Source organism: Hirundo rustica, chromosome 2 (assembly GCF_015227805.2).
Source record: "Hirundo rustica isolate bHirRus1 chromosome 2, bHirRus1.pri.v3, whole genome shotgun sequence".
Lineage (NCBI taxonomy): Eukaryota > Metazoa > Chordata > Aves > Passeriformes > Hirundinidae > Hirundo > Hirundo rustica.
Window position 1 is genome coordinate 48,854,974 of NC_053451.1, and position 20,536 is coordinate 48,875,509.

The 20,536-nt window shown below is 37.9% G+C and overlaps 1 long non-coding RNA gene across 6 annotated transcripts in view; it reads right to left on the reverse strand.

Moving 5' to 3' along the window:
- LOC120749687 (uncharacterized) overlaps positions 1-20,513 on the reverse strand; it is a 32,927-nt gene extending 12,414 nt beyond the window's left edge. For 2 of the 6 annotated variants that reach the window (XR_005699735.1, XR_005699740.2), the window contains exons 1-5: positions 19,825-20,247; positions 8,860-9,034; positions 6,559-6,625; positions 3,624-3,729; positions 1,166-1,309 (exon numbers count right to left, since the gene is read on the reverse strand). This is a non-coding gene — a long non-coding RNA (uncharacterized LOC120749687). Of the gene's footprint in view, positions 1-1,165; positions 1,310-3,623; positions 3,730-4,462; positions 4,615-6,558; positions 6,626-8,008; positions 8,104-8,859; positions 9,035-19,824; positions 20,248-20,426 lie in introns of those variants that run through there. The other 4 variants (XR_005699738.1, XR_005699739.1, XR_005699736.1 and 1 more) reach the window with 4 other exon arrangements.
- Positions 20,514-20,536: the final 23 nt, after the last annotated feature.

The following is a 20,536-nucleotide window of genomic DNA, read 5'->3' on the forward strand; positions in this document are numbered from 1 at the left end:
CAGCAGGGCTAAGGCCTCTGACAGGCCCGCTGTTACCACTCAGACATTAACCACCACCCCTCTGACCAGCACAGTCTAGCCGATTAACGCCTAATCTGCTTGGGAATCAGCTCCTGAGCCACCGCTGCTTTCCGCAGGGCATGACAAAACTACGAGTTCCTGAGGTGTGTCCAAACCCTAATTTCACTGGAAGGAACACGCTCTAGAACAGCTATCTCAGCAATGAAACTGATTCACCAGAAGAATGTGCAGTGTCTGTGCTGCTCTTTACTACAGAGCGTATGCACATCCAGCACCTCAAAACACCATTACCAAGAAGCTCTAAGAACTGCCAGCTGCCACCAGAACAGTTCAACATAAATCACCAGTGGGATTCAAAGACTAGGAAGAAAAAGAGGCACAAATTCTTTGTTAATTTCAAGAAGTCAGTATATACACAGATAAGAATATACTTGGCTTTGGTGAAAACAAGAATTTTTGCTCAGACAATTGTTGGCCTAAGTAATTTCAAATACTAGACTTAAAGGAATCCCTTCTACTACACTGCAGTTACAATAAAAGTTTCATTGGTGCTTTTACTTGCACTTTCTAATTGTGTACGTTATTTAAATGGTGTGAAACTTCCAACCAAATAGTACCAGTACAGTAACTTAGCATGCTGCCACATTTTTTTAACCAATACGAGGATTAAAAGTTTCCAGCTACGATTAGTTTGTCAATAATTACAAGTTTTGTATCTCCTGCAAAGCTGGATGCAATGTCTGCTAGAACATTCTCATGTGTAGTGGTGAAATAACGCCATGAGAGAGTACACTCTGAGTGAAAAAAAGCTGGTTTTTTAAAATGACAGTTCAAAAATATTCATTTCTAAATATTCAGAGAAACAGCCTCACAAACAGTGAGCCATAAATGGCCACTAACTCCCTCTCTGAAATAACTTGCTTTTCTAAAAAGATACTTTCACTATTTTTATATGCAAGAAGTCGATGCTAAGTAAAGTTGTTGTACAACGCTTCAGAATTTAAAATACTTCATGATATAGAGCAATCCTCCTACTTTTCACATTTTAGAAGGAAATTTCATCAGACAAATCTTCAGAGAGACACAAACACATTTTACTGAGAACTATCACATAGTGTTTAATAAATTACATGCAAATTCTTACCAGAATGCCACTGCTTTTGAAGATGCCATATCCATTGTTATCCTCAAGATATCCATTCTTATTCATCATTAGTACCCTGCTTCCTTTGCACTCAAGCTTCAGAACGGATTTCTGACAAGCAACCCACACCTACCAAAATGGTTTCTAGAAAGCAAATTATATAGCTGTAAGACATGGAAAACAAACCAGCAATTTGCAAACCACTGCAAGTGCAATGCAAACACAGCAAATAGAAAATTCATTCTGAAACGTTCATCCTATTATGCTGGACACTAATATAACCACAGCTGTAACATTATACTTTTAAATCACTGGTTCACCTATAGAAAAACTGCAAGAGTAAAATTCCTTTTTATCCCATGGAATCTCATATATTCCATCTCATTAAGGGTGGTCATTTGCTCATAAATGACTTTTATAAAAGAACAGGATAAAGGAGCATTATTCTAAACTATACTTAAGGTCTAAGGACATATGAAAATTGAAGTTCCATTTATGCTGGATAGAGAAAATACACAGAACAGCAAAAGGCCCCTGACCACATTAAAAAAACAAGTCTGAACAGGTAAGACAGCACAGGGGAAAAGTCCACACACAGCACAAACAGCAGGACTGCAGTAAATGTAACAGTAGTTCTACTTTGCAGGTGGCTTTTGCTTGCAAACAACATAGAAGGAGGTACAGGGTAAGGAGGGCACATTGGGTGGGAGGAGGCATACGTAGTATGCAGGAACGAAGAAGTGAAGAGGTAGAATGGACAGCAAGAGGTGAAAGAAACAGTCAGTAAGCACAGAACAGAGATCAGCTAATTAAAGTTAGTGAATGTTCTCTGAATGGTCAAAGGTCCCTGGGCTTTTGCCTCTTCTGTTCCTGTGAGCTAGCCTCTGCCAAGGTCCTTTCTTTACTGTTCCAAGGCTTAGAGCAGTATACTTAGACTTATTTTATACTTATTTTCAGTTCTTTTCCCCATCACAATCCCCTCCCCACATTTTAAGATGGGATCAAAGATCTCTCCCTCACCTGTAGCTTTTAAACAGAGATGATCTGAATCTACTCAAAAATATCTGTATAGAACAAGCACATGCAGATCAGCCCTATTTGCAAGTGATCCAAGTTCTGATATTCTGACTTCAGCTTTCCTAATCCTTTCTTAGGTAACACATACTGGACAGCAAAAAAGTGAGGCAAGACACTGATCTATAAAACAGTAGTTGAAAGTTGATAGGAGTACACAAAACATTGTACTCCATGCTGAATAACAGTTGTTAGGATTTGGGATGGGGACAGCTGCTCTATAGGCTCTGGTGCACACAGCCAGAAGGAAATATTCTAACCTTCACAGTGAACTGTATTTGTTCTAGTATTAAATGAAGAGATTAGGTTTATATCAGAACAGAAGATGTATTTTCATTGTCAAAACACTCATTGTTTGTATCCTTTAGCATAAATGGAGATAAGTCAGTGTAAAGAGCAAGTCTGCCTACAAAAGCAAATCAAACCTGTGAAACTGAAGTGGTGTAATTTTTTATGAGGCTGTACAGATAAGGGCAAATAAACTAGATTGAGGTCACTTTCATCTGGTGCGAGATCTCCAACAGGAATAGTTGTATTTGTACAGGCATAGCAACTGCAATGTAATTAAAAACAATTTCTGGAATTGGGCCAGTGCTCCTAGGTTGTTTCCTTCTAGACGGAAATAAGCTACCAATAGATCCACTTTTATACTGATACAGCTTCCACACTGGGGAAAGGTGGCTGATACCTTAATTATGCCAGTACAGATAAAGTAGAGAAATGTCTGATAGAAAACTGTGTCACAGATATAGTCCATTTACCTACTGCAAGATAGCAACAATATTCCTAGCGTAGGAAACACTTTAGAGTGCTAATTCTTAACTTAAAAAAATAATCCCTCCTGTGTCATTCCCAGAACATCACCAACCTTTGAAATGCTAATGGAATTACTAGAGACAAACCAGATTTTGAGTTTCTGCCAGATTCTGTCGGAGTTCATCTGACAAAAGTTTTCTCTGTGCCACGCAGGTGTCACTATTCTCTTCATATCTCCTTTTATTTTAAAAATACTATTTATTTATTTTAAAGGAACAATGTTGCGGTAATTTTGAATCTTTGTAAAAACACTGGTCAAAGTAAAGTGTGTGTCTTGGCTTGAAAAATACATATAAAAGCAATTATTACTCCTCTGCCAGACTATAGCTTTGGAAATTACCTGCAACTTGCCAATGACAATAACAGGCAAGCAGTTATCCAGCAAAATTCCTTTAGTTCAGCTGCACAATAGTACTTTCACACTACCTGTACTTTACTTGGTCGTTTGAAACAGCATCTGCTAATTCCAGCTGTGCTGTTAAAAAAAAAACAAAACAAAACCCACCCCCCCCCAAAAAAAAAAAACCCAACTTTTTTGCTTCTAAAGGAATGAAGTTCAGTTACTTACCCAAGTGTTCTTTAAAGGAGAAAACAAATGGAAAAAACTCTTTGTTGTTCCTGGAACACTATGCATGGTAACTCCCAGACAACTTAAGCTGAGACACTAGAATCACCTGATAAAACAAGAATGCATTTTCCTCTTTACTTGTAACTTCTTTACAATAGCTTCCAAAACAGACTCAAGAGAAATGGTTTTGTCTCCCTATCTCTGCCTTCCCCTAAAATAAGACCTCTGCTCTCAGCAATCTTTGGATAAAGTGAAATACCTACAATTGTAACTTAACTTATCAAAGGTGAACTGTGTGTGCCTCACTAAGAATAAGAACTGCAGCGACTACAAGCTGGCACATGTAGTGATAGATATATTAGTTATTAAAAAATAGTAAAATATTTACTTTTAATAGGATAAATGTTCTCAGCTCAGGGATTGATCTATGTTGTAAAGTGAGGTGCTTACAAAGGGGGGTTTTGTTTGCTGGTTGATAAACCTCAGTAAGAAGAAAAAAAAATTAAAACTCATCACTACATTTCTTCTATAGAATGCTATCATAAATTAATGGGAAGGACATACTTATATAGAAAATCTTGTTAAACAAACATGATACCTCTGTTTAGAACAAATATCTCATTGCAAATAGCTAACAGAGCACTTTAAAGACCTGCCAGCAAATGTAGTCTATTATATACAGAAATTATAATTTCTCAACACTCTGAAATTCTGCAAAAATTAATCTAAAATACTTTTAACTTACAGAAAGCATCTTGAAAGATGAAATACTTAAATCTACTCCTTAAAAATCAACTTCACTGCTCTTTTTGATGGTATTCCATAAGACACACAATTACCATTCCACAGCCTGATAATGAAGTTAATCTTCAAAGCGCTACATAGACTTCATCACCTCTTCTTGGTGAGCACGTCAGGAATGAGATATCTGCTCTTGGAAGACCCTGAAACTCCCACAGCTGTATTGCAGATAAAGCAACAGACTCTCCTCCTTCAAAAATATAACCAACCAGTTCAATATGACAACAATAAAAGAGGGGATCCAAGTGGAAAGCATTTAAGCTGGATGTTCATGACCAGGATAACAAATTCCTGGGCCCGGTCTCAAACAAATGTCATGATGTTGGGACCCAAAATCAGTGTAGCACCTTGGGTGGTATCCAGTCCTGTCACTGTTAAGCCCTAAGGTAAGCTACACATTAGCTCCCACATGAGCCCTCTCTTAGAGATTCTTGGAACACAAGTCCCAAGAACAAGTTAAGATACATCTTTCTGAGTGGGCAGGAAGCTGTGTTCCAAAGAACAGTGGAACAAAGGTATTCCATAAAACTAATATATCAATGGGTTACCCACAGAGAGAGGTACATGCACAGCTTATGTATTATTCAGATAACTTCTATTTTAAAGTGCCAATGGCACAAGCTTACCTACAGTGGTACGACCTGTCTCTTAATATAGGCCACTTCTATAAGATTGAATGTGCACGCTTTTTTTTTTTTTTTCATTTTAAAGAACCTTTAGTAACTGTTGCTCAGATTTTCTATAACTTTAGAAATTCAAAAGGTACAGGAATTTGCCCCCAATTGTTTAGTATATCCTGTGGTAAGACTTACAGGGATTACTCATTTCTGTAGGGGAAAAAAACCCCAAACCTTATATTCTTCACCGCTTAGGAGCATGGAACTTGTTACAAGCATGTGCTACTCCTGCTTACTTAAATGAATTAGGAAGATATTACAAAACCACTTTATTTTAATAGGTTTGTTTTTTTTAAACCAATTGCTTGGCAGGAATAGTTGCTCACTTTCTTAAAGCAGATGCAGCTGTTTCTCTCACATTCTCTATTGCCTATAGAACTGAACACAGAAAACCCTAAATAGATCTCCTTGATGTTAACAGTTCATTGAAGATAAAAATCTTAAAAGGTAATACATGTATTTCTTTGATTTCTTGTAATCTTTTACCTTAAAATACTCTCAATTTTTATTCTTTATTTTGATCTCAAAATACTGATCCTTTTATATTACCTTTCTGGTTTTGAAGGTGTCAAGAAAGTAAGCCTATAGTTGAAACTGGGTAAGTTTTAAAAACAAATACCCAAATCCGTAATGTTTTCTCTTTGAAACACTACGAAGAAGAAAAACTATTTGTTTATTTAGCAAAGAAAACTTACTGCTTTTTTCTAACAATTACAGAACTATTTTCCACTTTTTCTTCCCCACCGCCCCTCCCCCCAAAAAAAGCAGAGCAAAAGAGGACCCTGGATGATGAACTGGGACAAGATACCGGTGATGGCCATAACAGATCCTGCTGCCATTGCACACTGTTCCACTCCACGTTTCCTGCCTCCAGTACTGAGGCAGCAGCACCTGCTACACCACTGTACTTTCCAAGAGCAGAAATAAAGTACAGCAGCACCAGTTCTGGGTGACTTTAAGGCTCTCTGTTACAAACTATACTGAGCTGTCATAACACAAACTGAATTACACTGTCCTTGGAGAAAGTGGGGACTAGCTGAAGCAGGAAAAAAAACAAGTTAATCCCATGATCTGAACAGAGCCCCTGTCACTTACTCTAATATGGAAGCTGTTAGTTTTAAATTATATATTCAATACCAAAAGACATCTCTGTCTTTGCAAAATGGAAACCACAGTAGCTGGACAAACTACACATAGGTTGTGTTGGAAAATGGGATTAGAACTAGACATTCATGTTCTATGTCAGTACAGAAGTCCTCTTTAGAAACAGTACTGCTGAAATGTTAGATAATTATATAAGGCAACTAACAAATCCTCTCACAAATATAGACATGTCTATTTTAAATTAAATGTTAAGTGGGAAATATTTATAGTTTAAGTTGCACACTTTGCTACTTAATTATCATAATTTTAAAAATAAGACACCTTTAATTTCCTCCTCCAAAGAAGTTATTTACCTGATCTGTAGCTTGGGAGTCCCCAGTAGTCAGTTCTGAGATTCTCATCCCACTGAATGTCAAGGACCTAGCATTTGAAGGATGAGATTTCAACATCAGTTATTGACAACCTAACTTCGCCACACCAAAGATAAACCAACCTTCATTCCCACTCAGGTCAGCTCATTGATTTCACAGAAAACACATTTAGAAAGCAGAGCTGAATGCTTTCAGAAATTCCACCCATGAGATAAAAAGGGGAAAAAAACCCCAACCAGCAAATAGGAGCTGATATAAAATGTTTGAGACTTCTTGATGCATGATGAATCAAGTATTTTTGTATATTTGTGTGCAAAGTAACGAGTGACTGAAATTACTGTTAACTGTTTGCTGAAATTATATAATGCCAAATACCTTACCTTCCTACTCTTCAGATACAGGACTCTATTCTTTGACAAAAACCTAATTTTATCCTTTTACCAGAGGCTGTGTTAGGAAAATAACAGTTCTGCTGAGAGAGTCTGAAAAAAAAATATCCACTTGCTGCTCTCAATACCCACATTATAGACACCATAAGCATTATCATGAATAATACTGAATGAGGTTTCTGTTTTACTTTTGTCCTAATTTGGGTTCAATGGAACTGTGTTCCATTAAAGTTTGACTTCATGTGCAGCCAGAATAGAACCTCACCAACAGGACCTATTAGGCTTAAGAATAAATATTGTTCTTCAATTACATTCAAATTAAATTTGGATACACCAAAGTCTTCAATTTTTATAATTTTGTATCATTTAAAAAATAAATTTAAAATTTTGTCTGGTGAACACTATTCATAGCATTCATTCTGCAAAACAAGACCAGAAAATATAAGCACTGTCTCCAGAATTAATTCTGGTTTGTGATCATTTTATTGACATGCATTTCAATTTTTTGAAGTACAATGAAGCAACAGTGTACTTTTCATTACTGCTGTTCCTGTCTGGAATATACCAACAGTTCAAAAGGGGTTTTTAACTGGTTTCTGACCTCTAATTATCCATTACATTTATAAAGCATTTAAAACAATTATCTTCATGTTTCCTACAAGTATGAGAGGACTAAACTAAAGGCTTACACTTAAAAAAAGTGATGCTCTTTCTGTCTCACTGAAGTTCTCAGCATCAGTACTCTACCAGAAAGACACTGACAGGGAGTCAAACGTGCATGAAAACACACAGAACAGGAGCCTCTGTTTCCAGACCCAAAAGATACCACAGTAATATGTCTGAGAAATTTGAAATCCATTTAATTCTGCAAGATTTTACACAAGGCAAATGATATTGTTAAGGCTTCTCAGATCATATATGCATCTAGAAAGATGCAAGTGATCCAGTAATTTAACTAATAATTTGTCTAACAAAGTAGACAGATATTATTAAAAGAGTCTTGATTTGTGTACCACTGAAAAGGCTGAAGAACTGTACTCCACCTGATAAGAAGCATTTGGCTGTTGGGTTTTTTCCCAAAGTATCACTTATTTGGCTGCTGGTTGGAGCATCAAACCCATTGCCAGTTAGAGAATTCCTGCAGTTTGCAATGAGAACACAAGAAATTCAAGCGCCTGTTTAAATATTCACCATTATTTTATTAATTTACTGCTAATAGTTCTTATTGAATGTACATTACATACAGATCCCATACAGAATATGACTAGAAACCAACTTGTGCTGTGAAGTCTTTATTAAGTACTAAAAATAATTGGATGCCTTGGAAAAAAAATAAACACTACATACAGAAACCATTAGTCTAAAATCAAATCCTGGTCAGGTGTTATAATGCCAAGATTTAAGGACATATTTTAGAAAAATAAAATCTAAAATAAATTTTAAAAAAATTCAAAGCTGATTTTTTAAGTTGAAAATTATCCAAGTTGTGAAAACCTAACTGTGAATTCCTTTTTACTGCCTCTGAATGACTTGAGACTTCATAACTAACATTTTGATCTGAAACAACTCAGGCTTAGCAAAATATTGAATTTATATATAAACACATACAAAAAGTCTGAAAAAGCATGCAGCAAAAAGGGAATTGTGTCATTAAGATCATAACATCTATCGACACCTACTCCAGAAATAATAAATGGTGCTAGAATTATTTTCCACGCTATTTCCCTCCACTCATCTGATAAGTATGTGTGCTCCTACATGTGCCTTTTGATTTCAACATACCTCATGTGTCAAATGACCAACACCAAGACTCTGACAGGGCACAGCATATCTGCTAATGCAAATGAAATGCCGGCATACTAAACCCAAGGAAGTATAATTTAAGAAAACTTACCCGGACTTGAAAAAGCACCCTTGAGCTGCATCAGTGCTAATGCCCAAATGAAGACTCTTCCTTGCAAATAAGTGAGCTTTCTTCAGATCATTATTCTGTGGCACAGGCTCCTCCAAATGGCAGAATGAATGTATTGCCATTATTGAAAATTCACAGATCATCTGAAGTAATTGAACTGAAAGAAAAAAATACAGCAACTTTATTTTGTGTAAAGTTACTGAAAATATTTTACTTAGCTTTCAAGAACTTGTTACTCAACAATAGCATTTAAAACACATAAAGGATAAGTATATGCAGTGATTGATAAAGTATAAATGAATTCATTAAACCAGATGGACAGTTCATCTAAGCAGAGATGTCCAGATAAGGAACTTCCATTTGATGCTACTGCAGAGCACCATTTCAATACATTTCAGGGATGTTTCTTACACATTATAGATTTCTTCTCTTCAAAGAAGCTTTCACCTGGGTATCTAGAACGATACATGTACTTTTGCAGAACATTTGCTGGTAATATAGAATTATCCTCAAGTAGTTCAAGTCACTCCTTCCAGCATGAATTATTTTGTAGCTAAAAGCACTAAATGTCATCTACCACCATCATGCTAATACAAATAGCTTTAGAAGAATTGCCTTAAAGTTTCTCACAGCTTTCTCTGATTTTACAGAATGTATGCAAGTATTTTACTTGGGATGCTTACTTGAGGGCAAGATGAGTCACAGATTCTAGAGGCATAATCTGGTGAGCATCTATTCTGGTAAAATGCCAGTTCAAAGAGAGAGGACCCTGCTGCTTGTTCTGATCCTCGGGTCATGATCCCATCTCCTGGTGGAGCCACTCACTAGACCAGAGTGAGGAACTAGCTTGGGTTAGAAATTGCTCCTTGCTACTGACCCCTCTCAAAGTCAGGATCGATTTTCTGATTCAAGTCATTGCATGATGGCACAATTCACAGTGCTAATACAACAGGAGGGAAAGTGAGGGAACAAGACCACACAGATAATTGCACCTACAAATGTCAGCACTTCAGGAACTGCTGTTGTCACCTGAGCTTAAATTCCAAGGTAAATCACAGCTCTGTCACTGAAAGAGCTGTTTTAACTTTCAGTTCCACCTCTGCATCACTGGTCATATTCCACAATGGCATAAAAAATGACAACTTCTAGAGCCTCACCAAAATTGTCTGAAGTAAAATTTCCTGCCAAAAGCCATACACTGCATGTTCAAGGTGGGATGAACTAAACAGGATGGTCTGCAAATTCCATCTCTGCTCTTTGTATTCAGTTTAAAAGTACAGTATGTACAGCACTTGACAGCTTCTGGTCTTCTGGCACAGCATCTCATCCTAACGAGATGCATTCTTCTTAGTAGATCAGCCACTTCATCCTTTAGAACCACTAAATGAATGAATAGAACCAAGTCCTTGTGACTTAGGAGTCTTTACGCTTAATTCTAGCATTCAGTCTTTTGCTTCTCTAATCCCATAAGATCCAATCAACATTATTTGAAAAGAATAAAATGCCCACAATATTCTTGTGGTGAAGAGCAGCACAAAGAAATAGCTCTACTCCTTCCTAGCACCTCTTACTCCTTTTAATTGCTTTCTATACTCCCTAAAAGCCCAAGAGACCTGTCAGGTCCTTAGCACATTACTTCTGATGTTACCATACTTCTTGTATTTTTAAATAAAAGCATACAACCAAGCATTCTCCTGAAAAACACTGCTACCAATAAGACTTGACAACTATAGCCTGTTCCTGAGATCAATTCAAATACTGGGAGGCTTATAAAAACATTTCTAATTGCAGGTAAGTGAAAGTGATTGGCCTTTTACAGGCAGCAGCTAAGAGATTTCCTCTCTTATTACTAACTTCTTCCTTAAAACTAAGTAATTAACAATACTAAATGAGAACAGTTATAGAAGTATCAATGGGTACAAATTTTATCCAGATACAGGAAGAAAATCCATATGATTCTCTGCACATGAGAAGGATTATTGTTTATTAAACTCAACCACCTGTGTCTCCACATCTACGTATATTCTGATTCTACATAGTATATTCTAACAGTGGGAGTGTTTGTTAGGGTGGTAGTGGGATTGGGATTTTTTTTAAATATAAGAATGCCTTCTCACATTCTGAGTCCTTGCTTTGGAAAGTTTTAAGGGCCTCAAGCCCTTCTTAGGCTGCTAACCTGCACTGATGCCTTTGTTACAATAGTCTCAGTACTAGTGGTACCCAAATTAGGCTAAGTTAGCTTAAATCCATTCACACACCTCAAGTGCATATAAAGCATCAAATTTTCAGGCACTCTACTCTGGACTAATTCTAAAACAAGTCAACTGTATGCTGGAAATAATTCCTCTACAAGGAATTCAATGTGACATAAAACCATATACAAAGAATTTGAAGCAACGCACAAAAAAGGCATGGGTGTATTCTTCTTACTGTTTTAAATCTTAAACTTGGGTAAAATTTGCAACTCCATGCTACAACAAGATGCAATTAGGTAAAATAACAGCAGTGACTTACTAGAGTTTAGCTTATCCAACTAATGGATTTTTTTAATAAAGGAAGTATCTATTCACATAATACAAGTGCGATAATCAAAAATCATTCTAGTTAGAACAGGCCTCAGAGGTCATCTAGTCCAATCTCAGCTCAAAGCAACATTAATATGTGAATACTCATTAATGATACAAGTTGTACTCTTAACCTTGCAGACCACTAATCACATGTAATCCTTAATCAAATGCACTCAACTGCCTTTGATAGGATTACTTATCTGCAGAAACGTTTGTGGCAGCACCAGTCACTTGCCACACATTATTCCCGAGCATGGAACATTACAGCACTTCCAGCTGTACCCAGAAACAGCACCATGCTTGCATTCCACTTTATATGTCTTCTAATCAGGTACTGTTATGAGAGCAGTCTTCCAAGGGAACCTGCTGCACAGGGGCATATTTTGACAGATCACAAAAGGATGGAGTGAAGTACAGGGTGATGAACCCCGAAGCAAGGTAGAAGCACAGGGCTGGGTCCTAATTTCAGGTGATTCACAGGCTGATGAATGTAGGATAAACGTCCTGCTCTGAGAGATACCTAAAATACCTATAAACCTAAAAAATACCTATAAAGAGAAATTAACACCATTGTCACCAACAGTACTTAGATATCAATGTCAGTGACCAAGCTTCAGCAGAGTAAGTTTGGAAACCCCTGCTTTAGTACTGCCATTTTGTTTTGTTCCTCCAGTTTTGCTCTAAGGAGCAAAATTTTGGATTTGTGTTTAAGTTTACACCCTTATTTCATGCATGAAATATGATAAAGCATTGCTAATTACATTAAAAAAAACCAAAACAACCCTCACTGAAACAATCCACAATAATAATAATAAAAAAGTTGAAGTGTTTTATAAAACCATGGTTGCCTAATGACACAAGCTGAATTACAAAATAAATTTACCTTATATTAGTTCAGTAATAACCTCTGTTCTGAAGCATGAAATACAGTGGCAGTTTATCCATGCTGTGTGACAATATGTGAACTCTGTCAAACAAACTAAATAAAGAAAAGCTCATCTTCTAAATAATGATTTCATTTGAGCATTTAATACCTGCTATCGTAAGTAACTTCAAATGTTAATACTGTGGACACTACTGTAAACAATATAAGCACTATTTAAGTGGCAACAACAGCAACAACAAATAAATAGCAGAATATGTAGTAAAAAAGGAATTTACTTATGCAGCTTTGTTAACCTTGGTCTTAGGACCATTCAAAACGCATTTTAAAACATTGGGTTCTGGGGTATTTTTAAATACACTGAATCTTCTAAATTCTACAGTTCCAGACATTATTTACATGCCTTCCCCAAGTATTCATTAGCAGCCACTGCTATTTGCTAGGTTGCATAGAGGGCCTGTCCCTATTTGACCTCATTCACTTAAACTACAGGACACTCCAAGAGTTTTCTCTTACATATCCACAAAAAGAGTTTCATTTCCCACCAGTGTTTAAGTGGCAGAAGTTAGGTCCCAGGATGATGCACCCACATTCTACCACAAAGTCATTAAAGAAAGTGACGTGGTTCAAAGATGCAAGTAGGAAGCAGCAAGAGACAATAATCAAGACAGCAATTCTAAGGCAAAAAATGAGAGGTCAGAGTCTCAAACTGACAGAGTATCTTCACCAGCAAATTCCTACTTTAGGTATCTTTATTTTATACTTGTGCTAAGAAACTTCAATATTTTTTTCAGATTAACAAAGGTGAGTAGTTGATTCTACTAAATATTTAACTTCCCTTTTAACAATACACTATATTGCTTTTATGTTTTAGAAAGAAAAAAAATTACTTCAGAATAGTTGTTTGCAACAAAACTAACTGCATTTCCATGTTTGCAGCCTTTTATAGGAGTGTATAGAGTTTGGCATTCTAGCTGAGAAAGGAAGGTCAATATCTGATTACCAACCAACAAGTCCCTGTGCTGGCACCCCATCTGAAGGAAGAGAGAACAAATCGCAAGGACATGATCCATGGTATGTTGTCAACACAGGTGTGCCCACACTTTGCTAGGTGCTACTGCCATGTAAAAAGCAGATGATTGGTTTTGAGTTTTGGCCAGGGCACAAAATTACTTTACTGAAAACTTTAACCAGGAAAAAAAAAAAAAAAAGTTATGTCAATTATACCGTATTGTGTACAAAGAATGACATTAGCACACCACAGGTTATGTAAAAATTACCGGTGTGGCTAGTTAATAACATTTCTGATATAAGGAAAAAGCATTATCAGGCTGAAAAGGACAATTACAGCCATTCCCTTCTGTTCTAAAGGCAAAGGTAGAAATGGTGCTTTGTATAGAACAAGTACTGACCACTACCATAGCTCTGGAACTTACCTCTAATTTTCAAGTACAAATAAAGTTTGAGAGATCGACAAGGAAGAGGTCATACAATTAGATGCACTTAACAGGCCAATAGGTTGCAACACTTGAGAATGAGAAGGGTGTTAAATTTACATCATCAAACCAGAACTCAGCAATATTTCATCTCAGCTAGAAGTTGAACTATTGATATTTTAGGCTAGAGGGAAAAAAGGTAATTTAAAAAGGTTTTTAGTCACCACTATGATCCCACTCATCCATTCCCCACACTCCCCGCCAACAGAGGATCAAAGAATTACAGGAAAAAAACCCAAAAACCTCTAAAACCAGTTTGGAGATTTAAAACAATAATTTATTTAGAAAAGGGTAGTGGTCTCCAGGCCCAAAATGTCTCCTTTTTGAGGGTGAAGAATTGCACGCATTCTTACAGCAACTAGCATGATAACAAAATCATGATAAGGTGATTTAGCACCACAAGCAAATAAAAACTGTCATATGAAAACATCTGTCCTACACCTTAATAAAGACAAACCATTTTCTTTCATTAGCCCTACCTAAGGAATGACTTCACATACAAATAAGTTTTTCAGACATTAAAAAAAAAAAAAACCCAAAGAGAAACACCACAGGATAATTCAGAGACGGGAAAGATTTTGCAAGGGTTTTAAGCTCACACAGAATTAGTCCTACCAACTTTAACAAACTCTTTAGGCTCATGGAATTCTGAAAAATCAGGGAAGTATGCAATATGCTGGCAACTGCAGAAAGAGGGGACAGGACAGGCATTTGAAACTCTTCAGAATAAACATGAGTCTTTCTTTGCATTTACACAGCACTTACTCAAAAGAGATGCCAGAAGCTAGAGCTTCTGTTCACCCATAGCGTAAAGTGGCTGTAACAATACCAGCATCTTTACAGAGGACATTTAACCAAACATGATTGCAGAAAGCAAAAACCTCCAAGACTAAATAAGAAAAGAATCACAAGATAATGGTGATAAAATGTAGCTCAAGTGTTTCAAGTACCAGAGGGGAAAGTCTCTAATGGACAGGTAATGCTATGTCAGTACAAGTTTAAATAGGTAAGGAAGAAGGGATAATCTGTCACTTTTAAACTTCACAAAATGGATTATCGCTCTTTTTTTCTTTTATCAGTACCAATTGACATCTTACAAACTTAGAATCAGTCTACTTAAAAAGACTCCTTCCTTCTGAATACTGGAATACATGACAAATATCTTGAAGCACACTATGGAGTGTAAAAGGAACTGGACAATTTCTTGGACAGCAAGTGTGTTACTTAATATTCTTTGCTCTGCTAACATAGGAACTGGGTTCTGCAGGCAATATATTCAGATTTTTTTTTTTTTCCACAAGGGTTCAACTTTAACTAGTATGTCTGATTATCACTTTTTTCAAGAAAAGAAAACTACCTTAAAAATTACTTTGAAAACAGAATTAAACAACCAAGATTCTTTTTAGAAGCGTCGTTATATCAATTATTGTTTACTTTCATGGATATAATTTGGTATTCACTTCCCTTTTATAAACACACACAAAAGTGTGATAGCACCTTTTACAGGATCCCAGTTTTCCTAAATTCCTGTACAACACTGTCTTTAGCAGCTACTGCTGAAAATCGCAATTCTCAAAATGAATAAAACCTTACTGATAATACATCTTGGAATTCTGCTATAAGTCAATCAGTTAAACCTAAAACCACCTTAGAAATTCCAGACATTCATACAGAGGAAGAAAAAAACAGTATAAAGGCCAAACAAAAAAGAGAGTCAAATATAACCCACCTTAAAAGAGCAATTAATGGATGAAACCAGCATATCACATCTGGGCAAGTATTAACTATTTGTTCGTTTAATTTCAAAACACTTGGATTGCTGTGATCCTTCTTACTTTGTAAGTCTTTTAACCAATGCAACTTCAAACTTTCACATACGTTTTTCAAGCTCTTAACATTGAGCTAGCCAATATCTTTGCCACAACAGAGACATGAATTTTGTTTGACTGCTGTTATATTACCTCATGCTGAGCCCCATCCAAATCCTTCCATCAACATTAAGCTGTATTTTCTATTTTTGCTAACTTTCACAAGAGTAGCAATGCAACACCACAATGCTACAGAAAGATAACCTAACTACTGGAAGATTCCTAAGGACACAAATGCACAACATAACCACCATGACCATATCAGATACCACCCAGCTTTCCATGTGTTTCAGAAACACTTCATTATTGATATTTTCCCACTAGAAATCTTCCGAAAATAATTAATTTCTGAAAACATAAGAGATAACTCTTGGCTATTGTTCCCTACTAGAATGGGGTCAGAAGCCTACAGCCTGTAGGAAATGGAGGTAAAATAACTTCAAGAATATTATGAAAATTAAGAAAGCATTTGAAGGCCAGCTGCAATTCCCAAATGGAAAATTTCACAGTGATTTCTGAGAGCACTGCATCAGGTGTCAAGTGTTCAGCTTCTCTCATTCTCTACAGCAAAAAATGCACTCCTGTTAAGGATGACAAATAAGAGGCACTCTTATAAGATCCAAGAAGAAAAAAAGAAGTCTACCTTTACTTCAGAGCAATATATAGATTTCTCCTGTTCTGTCAAGGCTACAGGCACCGTAGCAGGGAAAAAATGAAGCACTTCTTTTTTTTCCTGTACTTTTGAAATTGAGTCATAAAATACAAGAGCTTTTTACACCAGAAAAAACAAAGGGTTTAAACAGGCAGCAGCTGACAAAAAAAAACCCTGGCCTCTTATTTTAGCTACTGAATTTACAATCTCTGTCTCAGAAAAGATCTCCCTCCCTTTGGTTAAAATGCTGCAATGCAACAGCCAAAGGATACTATGTATAGATATCAAAATCAGTAATGTTCCTAATTTGTGGGCTTAAAAGTAGTGGAGGAATGCAAGAAAGTGTACAATCACAGTCACCTTGACTTCATATACAAAAAAAAATTAAGTGAGGCAATAGCTTTCTTGTGGTCTGTACTTGAAAAACAGAACATAATTAATATATTTAAGCATTAAACAGAGAAAAACAGGTACATATATAATTAGTTACTTTATTATTCTTACATTAAAATTTAAATTTGCAAAGTGCCACTTTGGAAGTGTTATGTCAAGTTTTGGGAAAAGAAGGAAAGTCAGGCAAAAGTAAAATCCAAGAAACAAAACCTTCATAGCAAAAGTCTTCAGCTGATATCTCCCACTCCGTTCTCAGTTTCTCAGGGACCATCATGCAGCAACAACATGGTTAGAACTGAGCAGCCAGAGGGTATGTAATTTGCATGTGAAAATATGTTTAGAAGACACACATGAATAGCATATGCTCTCAGCCAGAGTACAATTTTCTAAATATATGCCCTGAATATTGTTTCCCCGACATTCTTATCTATGTTCCAGATAATGGTTTCTTGTACAGATTTGTTACTCTTTGAAAGCACCATATATATATATATCAAATCTTAAACAACACTCATTTCAAGAGTTTATCTTGGGGTTTGGGGGGAGACTCAGTCTTCACTGCGCCCATGTAATCACAAAGTTGGCAAATTATGCTTGAACAGAGTGCAACAAGAGGATGATTCCCTAATTCAGGAAGTTAAATCAGACATAGATGTTTATTCACTTGCCTGAACCAAAGGAGCTTCAAAAACTATACCCTAAAACCCTCCTAATTCTTTCTATGTTATGAAAAAAAGTTTCAAAAGGTAGATAGACATGGATAAAACAAGAAATAAGCCATGTGCTCACGCTCAGTTAAATCAGAACCAAATCAAGTCAAATCGACACAACATGCAAGACAAAACTGCATTTGAGCAAACAGCAGCTTAACTAGATCCCAAAGTCATTCACAGTCCACATGTGGAACACTCAAATCAATTCGTAGTGACTGTAGAGTTGGCGTCATAGTTACTATAGGACTGTTCTGTCCATGACAAATGAAGTTCTATGGCAAAATGAGATGAAAAACGTCAATTTCTTTGCTTTGCCAACACACAAATTCTATTCCTCAAGCATACGGAAAAACTGTGGTTCTGGATTCTGTCTTTGGCACAAGTTTTCCTTTACTCAACTTGAATGTCAGGGAGGAAAAAAGAAAGGACACCAGTAAATCCTACTGTGGTACTTAGGAGAATATAAAAAATACCTGAAATTATAGAATACTTTGGGTTGGGTTGGAAGGGACCTTTAAAGCTTTTCTCGTGTAACCTCATGCAATGAGCATGGAAATCTACAAGACCAGGCTGCTCAGAGCCCTGACCAAAATGACCTTGAATGTTTCTAAGGATGAGGCATCTACCACCTCTCTGGCAACCTGACAGTTTTTCACCACCCTCATTGTAAATTACTTCTTCCTAGACCCTGCTAAAATGTCTGTCCCCAAATACAAGTTAATTTACAAAAAAAGTTGAGGGAGGGAGTGAGGAGGCAAAGCAGAGAATGGAGGCATTAGGTAGCTTAAAAAATCTTAACAATATTGAGTCCTGAATTCTAACTTACTAGAGAACTAGGATCTAGTACTAGAGCTTTATCAAAATCAGGCCATGCTAACAAGCAGGAAAAACATCTATTTAATCCTCCTAATGCCTTGAGCAGCTGCCTAGAACAGAGGCTAGACAGTGTTAAAGGAATAAAGCAGGTATTTATTGAAAAGGCCCTCAAAGGATACACCTGGGGCAGTACAAGAGCCCAGCTCAGGCTACACCCAAGATGGACGATGGGTCATGAGTTTTCACACTTTTATAAATGTTGGTTCATTTACATATTGGGGTTAATTCTCCAATTACAGCTTCAGGTTATGAAGTCCCATTCTCCCAGTTTTCTCTCTTCAATTCCCTGTTATTTATACTTTTTGGTCCTGAAGCTGCAATGGCGTCCTTGATTCTCGGGCTGGAAAAGGATTGCTTTGTCTAACTACCCTGTGAAGAGAACTTGCTAACACTTTATATGAAGTTCAGAGTTAAATACTAGTGCAGTACAGAATCTAGAAAATATGAAAGCTAAAACTTAAGGCATCACTTCCAGAACACAAACACACACAAGTAAACTTTTACCACATTATCTCTTAGGCTGTATACACTCTTGAAACAAAAGTTTGTGGAAGGCCAAAACAAATCGGCAGACTCTAGTCACCCCCGGGAAAAGGTAAAACTTACACTGCAATGAGAAGCTAAACTTTTGTTATTTAAATTAATAAACAGAACTTATATTAACTTTCATACTAATGAACAGAACGGATATTAATTTTTGTGCCTCCACTGTATTTAACCATAAGTAAGTATTACTAGAGCTAAAACCACAATACTCTGAGAGTCTCAAAATGCCAGGAGAAAAATCCCTGCATACATACAACTACCTAAGGAAACTACTACACGATTTTATTCAGGACACTGCATTATCTGACCAGTTTCAGCAGTTAAACGGAGCCACTGGAAAAGAGATTAAATACATATCAAATGCACTGCGTGTATGTGTAACACCCATCTCAATGACTGTAAAGCAACTGAGTTCCTTGTCTCAGGACTCAACATACTCAACATACCCAAAAGTGCTTTACACTCCTGATGAACGTACACAGAAAAAAAACATCCTCCACAATCAAAGCACTAATGAAGCAAACCCCAACATGAATCTAAAAATAAGTACTCGTGACATAATTCCTCACAAAATTCATTGCAGCATTTCTCCAGTCTGGCATAAAACTTCTGCCAATAGAACAAAATACTCTCTAACATTAATTCAACCTTCACAACATCGCTGCACAAATTAAAGGAACAACTACAGCAAAAGATTAGATTACGGATGTTACGACGGACCCGTTATAATAACACATAATTTCACAACGCAAATCATACAATGCTAAGCGCTTTTTAAAAACGCCACCAGGAGCAGCGTGTCAGGAAAAGCAGAGGCAGGCGGTAGGAGAGAAGGTATTTTCTGTGCCATCACTAGAACAATCTCCTGACTCACTCCCTCCTGCAGCCCCGGGGAGCAGGAGGCTGGGGCCGCACTGACAGCTTTCCTGACGCAAGAGAAGCGGAGCACTGACCTAAATGCCGCAGCTGCTGAGCTCCTTGCAGCTCAGCTCGAAGAAAAGGGGCCAGCATGGATTCAAGCGCCAGCCACAAACACTCGAGCTACTGCAGCCCGAGTCTGCTGCTGCAGAGACGCTCGCCGAGACCCCCACATCACCTCGACCTCTTGAGCCTGAAACCTCCAGAAACGACTGCGAGGCGAGCTCTAGGCTGAGATTTAGAGCAAAGATTTTCAACGGGGAGCTGCGCATCCCCGCAGCGCTTCGGCGGCGGCAGCAGAACCGGCCGCCCCAGGGTCTCGGGCACAGAGTCACACGGGAGGCACCGAGCCTCGGACAAGGTTAAACCCCACCCTGGGCGCGACTTTAGGCAGGCATTCAATGGCCCGCAGGTTAATAATCAACTCCCTGCCCCGGGCACCGCGCCGAGCGGCGGCGCGGCCCCTCCCGCTACCGGGGCGAGCGCGGCGAGGCGGCCGCCGCCGCCCGGCCCTCAGCCGCGGGGGGAGCCGGTGCGGCGCAGGACCGGCCCTCGCCGCCGTCCCTCCCACCGCGCCGCCTGAGTGACGGAGCGGGGCGGAAGGGCGCGGAGGAGAGAGGGAGGGAGCGGGAAATACCTCGGGCGCTGCCGGCCCCGCTCGGCGCAGCCCAGGGCCCGCCCGGCGGTGGCTCCGCCTCCGCTGGCAGCCGGGAGCGGGGCGGGGCGGGCCCGCATGGAGGCCGCAGC